The following is a 15,792-nucleotide window of genomic DNA, read 5'->3' as shown; positions in this document are numbered from 1 at the left end:
CTACCTCCAGGTGATAACACAACCAGACAAGAACAAGAACAGGAGCGGATACCTTAGAAAAATGTCAGAAAAAGGGCTTCATAACAATGTGGGAAGATTATTACCATCCTGCAAATAACAGAAACTATTCACATCAAATTATGGGGGAGGGCAAAGAAGATAATAGCAGTTAACTCAACAACTATCTGATAAGTGATCTGTAATAGGATGTTATTAGATGTCCCTGACACACTGTAAATTATGCAATGATAAAGGAGGCTGCTCCAAATCTTTAATTGTGCAATTTACATTTTGTTTTTACAATAGCTATGAACAAAAAATGCAACCAACTCAAATAATCAGCATAAAAAAGGAGAGGATATATTCTTTTTTCCCCACTGGCTTTGCAGTATTAAAATAAACTCCTGCCTTTTAAATTAGTATTTTCAGTTAAAAAACTACCTTTCAAAAATCTGTTTAAAACAGTATTTTCCCACTACTGGAATAACTTTCAGCAAAGAAAAACAAAATATTTCAAAATTATTTGCATCTCCTATCTACTACTTGTCTCTGCTCAACGTCATTAGTTATGTTGTACAAATGTACAAATATACTTTTAATCAGCTAAGTTTTTGAGTCTGGCCCCAGACAAAGCAAAGAAATTTCTCCAAGTTTCTGAATATCTGCAGTTATAGCAACTAGAAGTGGCATGAGAAGTGCTCATTTTTTTGGAAAATAGTGCCTGTCAGGAGTCAAAGCTACAGTGAGCTGCTCTGACCTGTGGGTTCTTGCCTGCTGCTGACTCCTCCCATGGGCCCCACCAGGCCCATGACCCCAAACACGATCAGCTTGTGCCACCCTCTCCTTTCCAGAGGCTGGTTGCACTCACATTACTTCTTCAGTATCTTCTGTAGATATTAAGAGGCTGTTATTGACTTGTCAGAGCATTTCCTGTTAGAAAATCTCACATTACTTCCTTCACACTCACTTTTAAAGAACATTCAGAAATTTCATAAAATTAGTTTAAGGGAAAGAAAATTGTTTTGAAGTGAAAAACTCCTCTGTGCAAAAACATCTTCAAAAGTTTCCATATTACCATCATCAATTCAAAACTTTCCAATTTCTGTGTTGATACAAAAAATTAATTTTTAATTTTCCATTTTCCTGCAAATGGAAAGCAATAAAATTCATGACATTTTGTGCAGAAGGAATATTCTGGTTTGATTATTTTTAGAGCAACTCCTAAGTATATTTTAAACAGAAATCTAGAACAGCAAAGATTGTTTTGAATCCTGAATGCAAAAGGAATAGACCTGACACTAAAGCTTGTTTAAGAGCCCCAGGACAACTCTGTGTTCACACTGAAGGTGCTCTGTGCCTTGCTCTGGCTGACTTACACCTTCTGTGCAATTACTCATACAAGTGTTTTGTTTGTTTGCCTTTTTTTTTAGTGTTTCATAAAGCACTTCTTTGAGAATAAAGCCTCTTAACTTTCTGTGAAGAAGCAGCTTCTCTAGAAGTGCTTAGGTTTTAAATAGGACAGAGCCAGGGGGTGCTCTGTGTGTGCTCTGAAGAAAGGGCTCCATCAGATATTGCCACCCTCCCTGGTGACAAAGCTTGTACCTATGCATATACATACACACATCACACAGAGAAAAATGCATTATTTAGGCTTGCAAGAACTGTGATTCTTTATGGAAGTCAATGGAGGACAAGAAGTGCTTGTGAAGTAGCTCTTCACATTTTTATGCTTGGTCAAAACTGGAGCATCTGAAGCACTCACATGCTGTTTTGAATGTTTGGTTTCCACTCTTCATAGAATCTTTCTGCTTCTGAAAAAAAATCACATCTCCCTATCCTGACTTCCATCACTTTTGTACACTGAATCCCATTATTTGATGGTGAATGAACTGATTATTCCATGCCTACCCCACCAAAATTGCAGCACAAGATTCCAGAGGTAGAAAAGACCCAGACCAGTTTCCAGCTCTGACATGCAAACAGGTGAATGCTGATGCTAAGGTGTGATTTTCTATAAAGAAATTAATGGACACAAATATTTAAGCCAAAACATGTGAGCTTCTAGGACGTTTTCCATTATACAAGCCAAAGATTTTGTGAAGTGACTTATGGCAAACTAATAACTTCTGTTGGCAGTGAATCCCTTCTGTTATAAAGGCACCAAATACAATCAGAAGACCACAAGTACAGTTCTGTAGGAAGGTTGTTCCAGTGGCTTATTCTAAAGTAGAAGGAAATGTTCTCCCTTCTATTTCCAAGAAATGCTTTAGTTTTAGATTAAAAAAAAAAAAAGCACTCAGGAAGGCATGAATTTGCCTTGCTTTATGACTGTGCAAGCCTTGAAAGGTGTCCATCTAGACCCATTAAAAAGCTTAAATGGTCAGACTGATCACGAGTTCTTCAGTCCTATTGTGTTTCAAAAATGCTTCTGGTATTTCAAAAGTTTGTTATAAGTCCTATGAGGAGCAGCTGAGGGAAGTGGGATTATTTAGCCTGAAGAAAATGAGGCTCAGGGAGATGTTATCTCTCTCTACAGCCACCTGAAAGGAGACTGTACTGAGGTGGATGTTGGTCTCTTCTCTCAAGTAACAAATGATAGAACAAGAGGAAATGGTCTTAAGTTGCACCAGGGGAGGTTTAGATTTGATGCCAGGAAAAATTGCTTCACTGAAACTGTTCTTAAGCATTGGAATAGACTGCCCAGGGAAGTGGTTGAGTCACCATCCCTGGAGGTATTTAGAAGAGATGGAGATGTGGCACTTGGTAACATATGGTTTAGTGGTGGACTTGGTGTACTGGGTTAACAGCTGGACTCAGTGACCTTAAAGGTCTTTTCCAGCCTTAACAATTCGATGAGTCAAAAAAAAAAAATCAAACCAAGAATTCCTTTGTTTTTTCCTTAATAAGAACACATAATAAGAACACATTATTAAAAAAAGACTGCTGACTCCTCCCTCTTATCCATTTTTTCCCTTAGGCTTTGCTTTATGTAGTTATTTTCACTTTTGTTCACACTTATTTTCAACACTGTGACAAATGGCAACATGACACAGAGAAGGAGAATTACAATAATTAAAGCTCCATACACAGAAGGTTTGAGCAAGGTGAGATCTGGTACATAAAATGCTGCTTTGTGCTTTTCTTTAATGCCCTGCTGTATCCAGATCACATGAAGGAGAACTTTTGGAATCACTGAGTATCCTCAGGCTCCTCTCTGCCAAGAGCTGTCTTGAGCCCATCCCTGAGGAGTTGCGAGCCTAGAGAGAGGCAGGAGACTTCTCATCCTCACAGCCAGGCTAGGAAATAACCTCCACAAGTGCTGTCCAGTAGCCAAGAAAAGCAGTAGATGACTTTTTGCTTTAGTTGTGTTAGGGTAGTTTGTGCTATCTGAACTGCTACACAGCCAGAGATCTGCCTCTGCATCTTCAAAGCACTGTGCCAGCATTATATAATTAATTCTCACAAAACTCTTACGAGGATGATGGACTGTATATGAATTGTTCCCTACTAATCATAGAAGAAAGGAGGCTTTAAAGCACTTAGGCCTTGTCCCTATTGATCTTTCTGTGTGAAACCTGTATTGTCAGTGCAGTATCAGGATCACTGCCTTGCCAAAAATCTCCAGCCAAGATCTGTGTCCTGTTGTGCCAAGCACAGCCTTGTACAGTAGATTTGGCCAGCTTCTCCCAAAAGACGTTTCAGCTTACAGAGGGTGTGAGGAGACAATTAGAGACAGGGACAGAAAGTGAAGAAGTGGATACATCCTTCACCAAGCTGGCTACCAGGAGAGCTGTGGCTCTCCACAGGTACTGCTTTGTAATGAGCCTCTTCCAGGGGTAGTTTCTGTCTAATGTTGTTGCTGATAAAATGCAACAAGGACATCAACAGCAACCCCAGCCTGCAACCAAAGAAAAATAGACTTCCCTGCAGCATTAACATGATAGCCTGAGATATATCCTGAAGCCTGAAAGTAGTAGTAGAATTGAGTTGTGTATCATCCTTGATAACAGAAAAAAACCAATAAAGTGTGAAAAGGCATTTTAAATATTAAAAAGCAAAATATTTTTTAAAGACAGAAAAAGACATGAGGAGAAAATGCCTTCAGGCTTCTTTAGTTTTTTCCCCCAGATTGCAAATAATTGTTTTATGCAAAATCATAAATCTTATTTCCATGGCTAACAGACTATTGTTATAATCTTAAATAATCCATCAGAGAATCCCTGCTCAAACTCCATTTAGGGTTTTTGGTTTTGCATACGGGTTCATCCTATGTAATATCACAGTATCATGCCTACAATTTCAAGCCTTATTAAAATAATCATTTTTATCCAGGATGGAGAGCTGTTGCTTTCCACTGGAAATGCATTATTATCTCATCCTAACTAAATTGCTCATTCCTCACCAGTAGAAGTTAGACACCTGTCAATATTTCAATATTACCTCTAACATTTAGAGACCCCCTGTAATTATAGAGAATTTTGTTGGTGGTTTATTTTTAAGAAATAATAGATGGAAATTTCTGTCTTGACTTTTCCATGTGGGATATGAAGTCCATAAAGGAAGGAGGAAATATATGGTAAAAATGAGATGTATTTCACATTCTAATTTATCCAGCAATAATGTTTAGGGTTTTCTTGTAAGACAAAAATATGGGTAAAGACCTCATACTAATTAGTTTAATCCAGTGGAATTACAGTGGGTCTCAGATCTTTGAAAGAGGTGCTGTGAAAATAATTTTGCCCCTGTAGTAATAAACAAATGTATGCCAGTCTCAATGCACACAGCAATGCTACTCCAAAACAGACTATAAAGAGATTCAGGAAAAACATTTAAGAGAAAAGAGAAAAAAAAGTTTCCAGTAGAAGATTATGCAGAGGACCTGCAGAGCACAGAATTCTCAAGGTGAGGGTTAAGCTAACCAAAGCTATAGAGAGGGATTTGGCAGTCCAGTCTGACCTCTGTAAATGCTATGTTTAACAGGGCTTTCTGATAAGGCTACATTTAATGTTTTACTTTATTTTACTTCTATTTTACCTTTTTCTCTTTTTCTCTTTCATTACTATGCCTGACTGTGCTTTTTGACTCAGAGATATTAGCACTAGGAAAATATTGCTCTGCAGTGTGGGTTTGTCTCTCATTTGCTACAATTTGTCTGTCCCTTTGGATTCCACACAAGTGTGACTCCTCTGACTTCCCGAGAAGCTGCCAGAGGAGGCTTAAGATAGCAAGATAAGATGAGAGGTGCTGTGTTGTCAGTGACAGCCATTTAATACTCAGTTGCAGAAAGGTAAAGCATCCTGCAGCAGGATGAGCCATCTGCATGGAGCACATAACCCGGGACAGCCTCACCCCCTTCTGGAGAGACTTTCCTGGTGGCCAAATGAGAAACCCCACAATGGTTAAAATAACACTTTATGCCTGTACTCACACTGCTGAGTCCCACCCAAAGAGCCTCTGCAAGATGGCAAAAAAACTTCATCAAATACAAAGGAGCGATAGCAAATATGCGCAGCAAATAGCAAATACATTTCAGCACATACAGAGATGAAATATGGAAGCACTAGGCCAGATGAATCTAATCTGTGGTTGCTCCACTGTCATAAAACAGCCATAGATCAAGAAGACGAGGTTGTAGGGAAATTTTGCATAGAAAAGTCTGAGCATTTTAGCCATTGGCTTTAGCCCTCCAGCTTTATATCAGCAGCATTTCCTCCATGCAGCAAGATATGTGTGCCCTCCATTTTTTAAATCAAGGGCAGACAGTGACAGGTGCAGATAGGTTTGTAAAGATAGAAGTAACAAAGCAACATGCAAAGCAATGAAAAAGAGTGAATAGGGAAATTGCTGCTAGTGGGATAAAAGTGTTTCTCCCAAACTGGAGAACAGGAAGCAAAGCTAAAGATAGCAGAGCTCTCACTGGAGCTCTCTAAGCCTGGAGGAGCACTAATGGAAGAGTCAGAAAGCAGAGACAGAAACAATGCAGACAGTACAATGGACTTTCAGGGAAGAAGAAGTAATTAAAGGCAACATCAATTTCAAACGTGAAGAAAACCCAACAAAACCAACAAACCAAAACAAAGCAAAACCGAACCACACCATTGATGGTTTTGAGAATGATATGAGATCCAAAAAGGTCATAAGGAAGAGTATAATTTGATGGCACATGACTGGTCCATGAACTACTTTTGAAAAGAAAAAGGATGTGGATGGAGTGGTGAAAAGAAGGGGAATGAGAAAGAAAGCAGAGAAAACTATCCACACAGGAAGGAACCGGAAGGAATGGAGTAACACAAGAGAGTTTTTCAGCCATTTTCTGTCTAGACAAAGGGACAGCAATTACTTTCAGAAAGACATGACCCCTCCCTGGGATGCAATTTCCGTGACTGCATACCTTCACAACTGCAATTTCAGTCATAATTTCTTCACAAGTGGGAAAATGGCATGGAAGGGAGGCTCTTTACTGCACCAGGCTTCCTGTGCACCTCAGAAAAAAAAACACCGTGCTGAAAGCAGAAAAGTAACATTCAAAGTACATAACAAACATGACTGTAACCTACCACTGAGATGCCTTCCTACCTCACCACCCACATAAAAAATGTACTTGCCATTTGAAATGAAATTCCCCTGATAATTGCAGCTTCTCTTCCAACAGACAAAGAATATATCTGTTTGTTCATTAAAAGACTTCTTTAAAAAGTCTCAACAAAGATTTTGTTTTAAATATTGGCACAGTGGGGTGTATGGACCAAATATATTCCCTCCTCCCTGAAAAAAGAACTATCCCAGCATGACACAATGACAGAAATGACAGAACAGCAAAGCGTAATGTCAGGGAGATGGAAGGTTTCAAAAGGAAAAATATAAAGGTGCCTCCAGGTTTATCCAAGTCTATTTTTTTCCTTGAGAATTGTAATTACTCAAGAGTACAAGATTTCTTCTTGATTGTCTGCAGGGGGTTTTAAGGGTTTTTTTTTCCTTGCCCTTCTTGACAGCACCTCCCGCTGACATCAGAGCGACAGTCATTACACCTTCCTGGTAATGTCAATGAAAAACTTGCCAAATGCATTTTTACATTGTATAACTCATCTGGACTTGAACAGAGAAATCTGCAGCCAGCCGAAAGCTCAAGGACTTCACAATGATTATGCAATCTCCTGTTCCATTAAAATAACTGTTTATCTTCACAAAAGTATTTAATAGAGAAAGAAAGCATGTAGTTCAGTCTTTCTGCAGACTGAAAGCCAAAGAGTAGAAAGCTTACTGAGAATGTTGAAGGATGACCTCTCACCCTAAATCTCTTGCTATCAAAAAGACAAAACTTTCATTTTTCTAAGTGTCTTTCTGTCTTTCTCACTTCTGCTTTACAGTTTATGCTTCATCATTTGACATCACACATACAGATTATGGAATGCAATAAATTGGAGTTCTCTTTAGGGCTAGATAGTGAGATATCACTCTTTCATTTCAAATGTTGGTGTCCCTGCAGCAGGCGATCTATCCTCCTAACAGGATTATTGCCAGTAAAAAACCTATAATCGACACTTCAGGAAGAGTTTATGAAAGAGAAAAGAAAAAAGCCACAACTCCCCTCCCCCCCACCCCCCCAAAACAAGCAAACAAAAAAACACCTGTGAAGATTAGCAGACTTTAAAAAAGTCCATTTGCTCCATGTCCTCTTCATTTTGCTCCATGTCCCCTTCATTTGGTGCTATCTTCCCTTGTATCAGTGTAAGACAAGGTAATACAAAGTTCCCAGAGCTAAACACGATTTCTTCAGGTAGCTTAAAATTATATAAAACCTTATATAAAACCTATAGAATTTGGATACTGCATTTCATTTTAGGGAGCATCATATGACATCCAGCTGATGTAAGTGAGCATTCAAATTAGGTGGAGCTACATATGGTTCCATTAGGGGATGCTTAACCCAGAAAGTTTAAGCAGTAGTTTTCAAAATAGCAGTTCCCAAGGGCAATAGGGCACATTCAGCCGATTTGGGAATTAAACAATTCTCAGAAAAAAAGAAATCTTAGATACCAGAAGCTAAATTAGAGTCATGGGACATCACCTAACCACCTAAAAATCACAGATTTAACCTCGACCTTTCATTTAAGTCATCTTTGAGGGGATAAAAAATGAGAAAGATTTCACCTGGGTATAGCCAGGTGTCTGATCTTTCATTAAGCATCTCTTTTTCTTCTGAAACTGACCAATAATACAATTATTAAGAAACATTTTCTAATTCAGAACCAAAATGATTGTTACACAGTCCATTCTTTAATTTCGAAATACTCAAAATCTTAAAAGCTGGGTTGTAGTTTTACTAAAATCTCTAATGGGAATTGGTATAAGTTTTTGTGAGATACCTCAATAATACATCCATCTCAAGTGAAGCAGTGTCAGCAGACAACTGTATCCACTTAACAAAATGGATGTATCAGTAATGTTAATCCACAGAATGCATCTCCAATGACATGGGTTTGTGGTAAATGAATTAACCCTTCATCCTCCTAAGCTTTTGGTGATTATTTCCTTTTTTGATGTTGTGAATTTGCTCACTGCTGTGCTGGCAGTGCTAATTGTTTGTGTAATTCTTGACCTATGGTAATACTGTGATTCTACAATCTTCACAGTGGGGTCAGAACTACAGTACGTGTAGACATGGAAAGGGAGGAAGGTGCTGTTTCTCAAAGGCTCATGATGTAAATGGACAAAAAAGTGGATTAAAAAAGAATTAAAGTGGAGGATAACGATTATAGCTGGTTGCAATCACTGCTCAGCCTTTGTCAAGGAGAACCTGGTGGGCAGAATAGATCATGTTCATCCCTAATACAGCTTCCCTAGATTTTATACTGGGGAGTAATTTCACTCATATCACTCATTCATATATCTTTGTCTGACAGCCTTTCAAAGCTTTATTAATCAGTGTTTCATGCAAACAGTAAAAGCATTGAAGCTGGAATTATGTGATCATTGCCATAAAGTGAACAATATATTGCATCTTGTTTATCCATCTGTTATAATTGCTCTCTGGGAATTAAGTTGCTTATAATAAATTCAATTACATAAGTGGTGCTAACACACATAGATGTCAATACATACTCCTCATTTCCACATTTGATTCTTGATATTAGACAATGCTAAAGTTTTTACAGAGCAAGCTGCATGCTTGTGACCTTCCTGTCACTGTTGAGATTCTCTGCTGCCTGGATCTGCCTGCAATGAACATCTTAACCCCTAAGATGGAGAAACACAGTCAAATGTCTCTGCTGTATTTTGCTGCCTATTCAGATAGAATTAGAGTTGTATGCTGTTGCCACTGATGGCTATAATTCTTTTGAGTTCTTACATTTATGAAACCGATTTTCAGACTGGAGAGATAATATGGGACAATGAATCCAATTAAGAAAACAAAGAGAACCTGGGATAGCTTTGCCACACTCTTTCTGTGGCTTCATCCTGCCTTTTGACCCTGGATACATCTCTGCAACCCTTGGAAGTGAGTCTGAATCCAGTCTCAAGCTCAAACTTGGCTCATATTCACACTGTGTGGGTGACAGGTTAAAGTCAGGGGTTTAGCTGATCTCCAGGGCCCTGTTTTCTGCACTTCACCCCTTGGTCTTCAGCCCTGCACACAGCCAAGAAAGCTCCCTTCATGCAGGCTCAGTGAAATCTGAAATCTTGCACATTTTCTGCCTGAACCTCAACTGATTCAACACACATCTAGTAAGTGCACAGAAGTTTGGCCTCCTGAGATTTTCCCCTCCCTAATGGGAATGTGGTGGGACTTGTTTGCTCTAGTTTAAATCCCTAGCATAAAAATTCTCAGTGGTGAGTTTGATTTTCTTCCTTACCCTGGAATTTACAATGCCATCCAATATAACTGCCCTTATAACAAGCAAAAAACAGACCCTGAGAATCAGAAAAAAAAATAAGTAGGACTTCTAATTTTGGCTTCGTTTTGATAGTGGTTGCTCAAATCACTTATTTTTTTTGTAGTAACTAAAACAAAATACATTGATTACTAGAAAACCCCTGAATAGCCCCCCTTGTACTTGGTTACAATATGTTAATATTCTCATGTTGTCAGCAGATCTTTAGCGAGTAGGAGGGATTCATTATCTCCAGTGCAATCTGCAATCCAGACTGGCAGAAAGCAGAGGCTTCCCCTACCTCAAGCTGGCTGCAGTCAGAAGTAAGATGAGCGTGTCTGACTCAGGCCTACGTATTACTGTATAATCATCTCTCTCTCACTGAGTTAAAATCACTTTGCTTTGAAAAGACAGTGGTAGGTCTACATGGAACTGTTTAGTTTTGATGCAAATGCATTCACTTCCTAGAAGAAATAAACATTTTTAGTCAGTAGGTAGGAAATAAATGGATCTCCTAGCGAGGGGTGAGTTTACCTTGTTTGATTTAGTGTCTTACACAGATTTCTGTGTGTCTGTACATGCTTGTACAAATATATGTGTATATATGTATGTGTGTATGTAGATATACACACACATACACAACATAAATAAATGGGAATTTTCATATTTTAGGCCAGATTAACTTTCAGCTCAGCCCTCGGCAAGTACTTTGTCTAGAAGCAGGTCAGTGATACTGTGACTAAAGAACCTCTATTAATTTCATTTTCTGTTCAATGTCCTTTAATGTCTGCATCAAAGAAACTACAGCATCAGCCTTTAGAAAGGCAGGTGTCTGTAAAAACATGGGCCCAAGATTCTGAAGACCCTGTGCCTATGCTGAGGAGGGAGCAAGGCAGGAGTGCTCAGGAGCTGCTCATTCCCACAGGACTGAATTTAGAAATCCTGATGGCTTTTGAGACAAGGTGTATTCATTTCTTCCTCTTTTTCAAGGGAGTCTAAATTACCATCTTGTCTTTCATTATTCTCAGTTGACTCCTTCTGTATGATAATTGCAGCAAGGTTAAAAATGACCTAATGATTGCATTAGCTTCCACACAACTTTCCTCTTTTCAGTCCTCTCTGACCTCCATCCACAATGAGAGATTAGTGAAGGACAGGCAGAAAAGTAAAGAGAATGTCTGAATATAGGTTGTCATACCAGCCCAGCTGTTGCTAATAATAATTTTCTGACTGCAAGCACTGGATGAGCCATTTGTCACAAATGATTTATTTGATGAAATTAGCTCTCTTTTTCACTCCTTGCAAACTTTGTCAGTAAAATCATGGAGATATTCAAAGTTGTTTGTTATGTATATAGGCCCAGGTGATTGTTTCTCTCCTAGAGCATGAGACTGTGGATTAGTGGTAGACTGAGGTGCAAATGTTCAATGGATGCTAATGATTTTGGATGCCTCTTCTTTTAGCTGTCTTTTTTTGAACAGGCAGATCATAGCACCGAGCAGGTAAAGGCCCAAATCATTCTGAAAAAAAAAATCCCCTTAAGGGATACCTTGGTTGTTCATGCAGAATTGCTAATTGCTTCTGAAAATCTATCCCAGTGTCTATTCATTATATGTCATTTCTCACGTCGGTGACATGGCAGACACTATAATTCCATGACTGAATCTCTGCAAAATGGAGACTTGATAACCACCAATGAGTGACAAGCTGTCTTCTTTATGCATGGAAAAAGACATTCACACAGAAAACATTCCTCCCTTCCAACTCTGTAGTCTGAACTGGGGTGCCTATCAAATACAGATTTTTGCTAAATGCTTCCCCAGCTTCTGTAATTTCTTTTGGTCTTGTTTGCCTTGAAGTTTTTAAGTATTGTGAGACAGATGCTGGGCTTTGACCTCAGCTAGGAGACTCAAAACACCTTATTCCACTATGTTCCCATTAGCTAGCCGGCTGTACTCCAAGGACTGCATCCACTCTGTGGCACCTAACTGTCCAGGGACTTTTAAGGGGTTTCTTCATTCTAATTTGCATGGCTTCAGAACAAGGGGAAAAAATTGTGTTAGTTTGTGTAGGAGTTCTCTCGTCAGGGCTGATTATGGTTGATGAGACCACAGGAATGGGATTTGCAGTTATGCCAACACCTCGTGAAGTCCATCTCTTCAGTGGACACTGGTGGAAAGCTGTCTCTGGGACAGTAACTGCGCCAGTGTTTTGCTGCATTTCAGTAAAAAAGCAGTATTGCTCAGGGAGAGAATGGTGACTGGCCCAGCTAGAGCTGACCACTGTGTTTGGTAGGGACCCAGCACAGACAGCAGACCATGGCTGTGCCCTCTGCGACTCCTTCCAACACTGCAACGCACAATGTCACTGGAATCACACCAGGGAGGAGTGTGTCCCAAATAAGGCCTATTTCAGTCCCTAGGTAATTTGTAGCCATAGTCATTTGTACTATTATTTACTCAGGTTATTGATCTTTTAAGACCGGTAGCTGTATCTGGCCATGATTGACACAAGTGTCTTCATAGGCAGACAAGATAATGTAATGAAAGCAATAATACCAGCAGACAGTGGTAAAATAATGGGGGGGGGGGAAGGTGAGGGGGAGGAAGTGGTGATTTTAGTTCTCTGTCTTCCAATAATCGCTGCACAGCTTGACATCTGATTTCTTTTACCTAATCTCAGCATGCATCTCAAAAATGCTACTGGCCATCAGATTATCCCAGCAGATCATTACATTTTCCTGTCCTCTGGACTTAGGTATGCTGTGGATCTATCCAAGGATAATGAGCAGCCTGCTGTTGCACTCACCTGGTTGGGGTCGGGGTGTTTTATGAAAGCTTCCCACATATTCTCTTTAATGAATGAGTCCTTTCTATTTATAGGAGAATACTCAAAGGGAAAAAGAAATAAATAAATGACCTTCAGGGTTTTTTTTTTTTTTTAATGTGACCTTTAGGTTTTTTTGATGGGAAACATTCTTCAGAAAAATTCTTAGTTATCAACAGGAAACTGCAATATGTGATCCCAAAGCCATGTACAATTAAGTTTTTATATATGTAATGCTATTTTCCTTCTATGGCTTCTGTACAGTCGGGGTCAGAGATAAAGCTTCCAGCTGCAATTATCCAAACAGCTGGATTGTTTGTATTCATGGGCTAAACTGCTATTGCTTCTAGTGGCAAACTCAACATGGGTTGTAGCAGTACTAATGCTGTTTACTGACTCTAGGAAAGAAAACAAGTTTATCTGATCGCAGATAAACTTACCTCCTCAGATAAACATTTAAATAAAAGAGCTTTCTCCTTCAAAATGAAAAAATACATTCCCTAACTTCCCTGGTGGCAGCCAGCTTTTCCTGCTCTTCCTTATGTGTTCATGTCCTTCCTTTGCTTTCCTATTCATTAATTCCCACAAATGGTTCCTTCAGCTCAAATAACAAGGCTCCAGACTGGTAGAATAGACTTGAGGACACTGAGGCTAAAAAACTTAAATGCTCGATTTCAGCAATTTGTGGCTTGCATTGCAAAGCCAGTAAGGCTGTGATGGGACCAGCTCTTGGTTCAATGCTGCTTGTCTTGCTCTTCCCATCACGCAGGTCATGCACTGCCTGTGTCCTGAGCAGCATTAACAGCGGCACTCAGCTGCCACTGGAGTGCACAGAGGAAGGACCTGATTTCTTTTCCCAGGTTAGGTTTTCTCACCAAGAACTCACACAGCCATTCCAGTACAGCCCCAGATGACTAATGATGATTGGCATTGTCCCCAAAATTATGATCACCGTGACTGCAGGTTCTGAACAGGTGCCAGACATTTGGATATTTCTCCTCCTGACACATGAACAAGAGGAGGTATTGGTATGGTATTCCCCTTGTTTAAAAAATAGGGAGTGAACATCAAGGGACTGGCAAAAGGATATAAATTAAATGTATCAAAGAAGAGGCAGACATGGAAAGGAAAGAAATCAGGGTCTTCACTGTTAAAGTCAGTTTTGTTTTCATTGAGGAGAAGAAGATGTGCCACAGTGAATGGAATGCAAGAGTTATAAAGGAGTTAAAAACTGGTGAGTTAGAGAGGACTAATAACTATAGGTGTAAGAAAGCCTCCACTCATAGCCAAGGCTTTGAAACGCCTTCAGTGGCAACCATCATCATGATTTTGAAAAAGTCCAGGTACACTAAAACTAAATAAACAACTGAGTTTTCCCAAAATCCAGGGTACTCAGATCTGTAATTGATGATGAGCCACAGTTTTTGTCTGAACATCTTTAATAGTAATTAATAAATTTACTCTAATAAAAATCTTGCTGGCAAAAAGCCCTTAAACTTGACATTATTTACATAATTTCCTGCAACAAACAGCTGCATAGCCCTCCACTCTGGTCATAACTTCTCAGTTGTAGTGCTCCTGCACCCAAACATTCACAAATCTTAAGGCAATTCCTGGCATTTATGATACAAAAGAGATTATGGAAGAGGTGTGTCTCACAAGGGTGATTGGAAAACCAATATTATAACTGGGGTCCAGATTCTGCAGTCAGATCCATATTGGTGACCACTGGGATGCATTGTAGGATGGGGCTCATATTTACTGATAGCTTTTAATTAGCCTGCATAATTCATTTCCACATCTGTTTTCCTATAAACAAGCCACTAATTAGTTCTGTGAGTCAGTTAAAAAGTGTACCACTGTGCCAGAGAGTTTAAAGAGACACTGAAAATATTTTAAACTCGGTCAATTTAATTTTTAATTATTTTTAAAAGGAAAGCATGAAACACCCCTCCCCATTTTTAATTTCGTACTTTGAATACCGCTAATTTCAGAATACATAGCTGCAAGGTTGTGAGTGTGTCAAAGACTTGTGTCTCCAGAGAAAACCCACTTTGGCTTAAGACCTGTGATGTATTTTACTGCTTAGCTTTACTCAAGTGGTAACTCTGGAAGCACTGATAGCACTTCTAAAACTTGATCACTCACCTGAAAAAGTCAAGTTAATAGCATAATTTTCTCAGTACTCCAGCCTCCTGGCCTAATGCAGGAAAGCAATACTTAGTTCCTGGGCCAGTCACCAATTATGATTGGTATGGAGAAGATGAGATGTTTCTGACTTGGATCAGAAAACAGGAATAGGTGTGAGACCCTCTCTCACCCCATCCACTGAGGGAAACGAGCAGAGCTCGCTACCTTCAAAATTGGGCCTGCTCGGACACAAGGGTGTCTGTGCCCTTGCACAGAGCTCTCCTGGGTGATCAGTTTAGTGCCTCCACCAGGACCTGGGTAAGGGAACGCCGACACTTCATGTAGACGACTTAGCCTTGTTCTGACTGCCACTCCTAATTTCCAAAATCTCATTCTGCTCAGACACAAGGGCAGAGCAACTGGGTCAGGTCTTTGCATGAGCAAAGATGAAGCCTTGGTGTGTTCAGATGTGTTTGAAGTCAAAAATTAAACACTTCTAGAGCTCATTAAGCTTTTAAGTTCTTCCTAAGTCTTAGTTTTGTCTGACTAAATCCTTTATTGACTCCAACTGAAAGCCTTGGTGCTAGGCAGCTATCCTTCCTGTTTAACCTTGTGTCATTTGTGTCACTTGTAGAAACAGAAACTAAAAATAATTAGGTCAATTTTTAAATGTGGACTTCTGCTTTCCAAGCTGGCTATCCCTTTAAAGATAAGAAAGATGTCCCCCTGACACCTCTCTGGTATAGTTGGTGCCTAATAGCTAAGCACAATGTCTTTTCTCCACCCTCCTTGCTTTTTAAAATGAGGTTTACAGCACACCAGTAATTTAAACTTCTGCTCTCCCTTGGCGGGTCGGGATGGCTTTGGAGAACAGTCTATTTCTTCTGATTATTCCTTGCCACTGTGAGGGATTACAGCTGAGCACCAGCGGCTTTCCAGCACCAGCGGCTTCCCCCTCCCCACC

The sequence above is a fragment of the Melospiza georgiana genome, chromosome 7 (genome assembly GCF_028018845.1).
Source record: "Melospiza georgiana isolate bMelGeo1 chromosome 7, bMelGeo1.pri, whole genome shotgun sequence".
Lineage (NCBI taxonomy): Eukaryota > Metazoa > Chordata > Aves > Passeriformes > Passerellidae > Melospiza > Melospiza georgiana.
Note: the sequence above shows the minus strand (reverse complement) of the source record.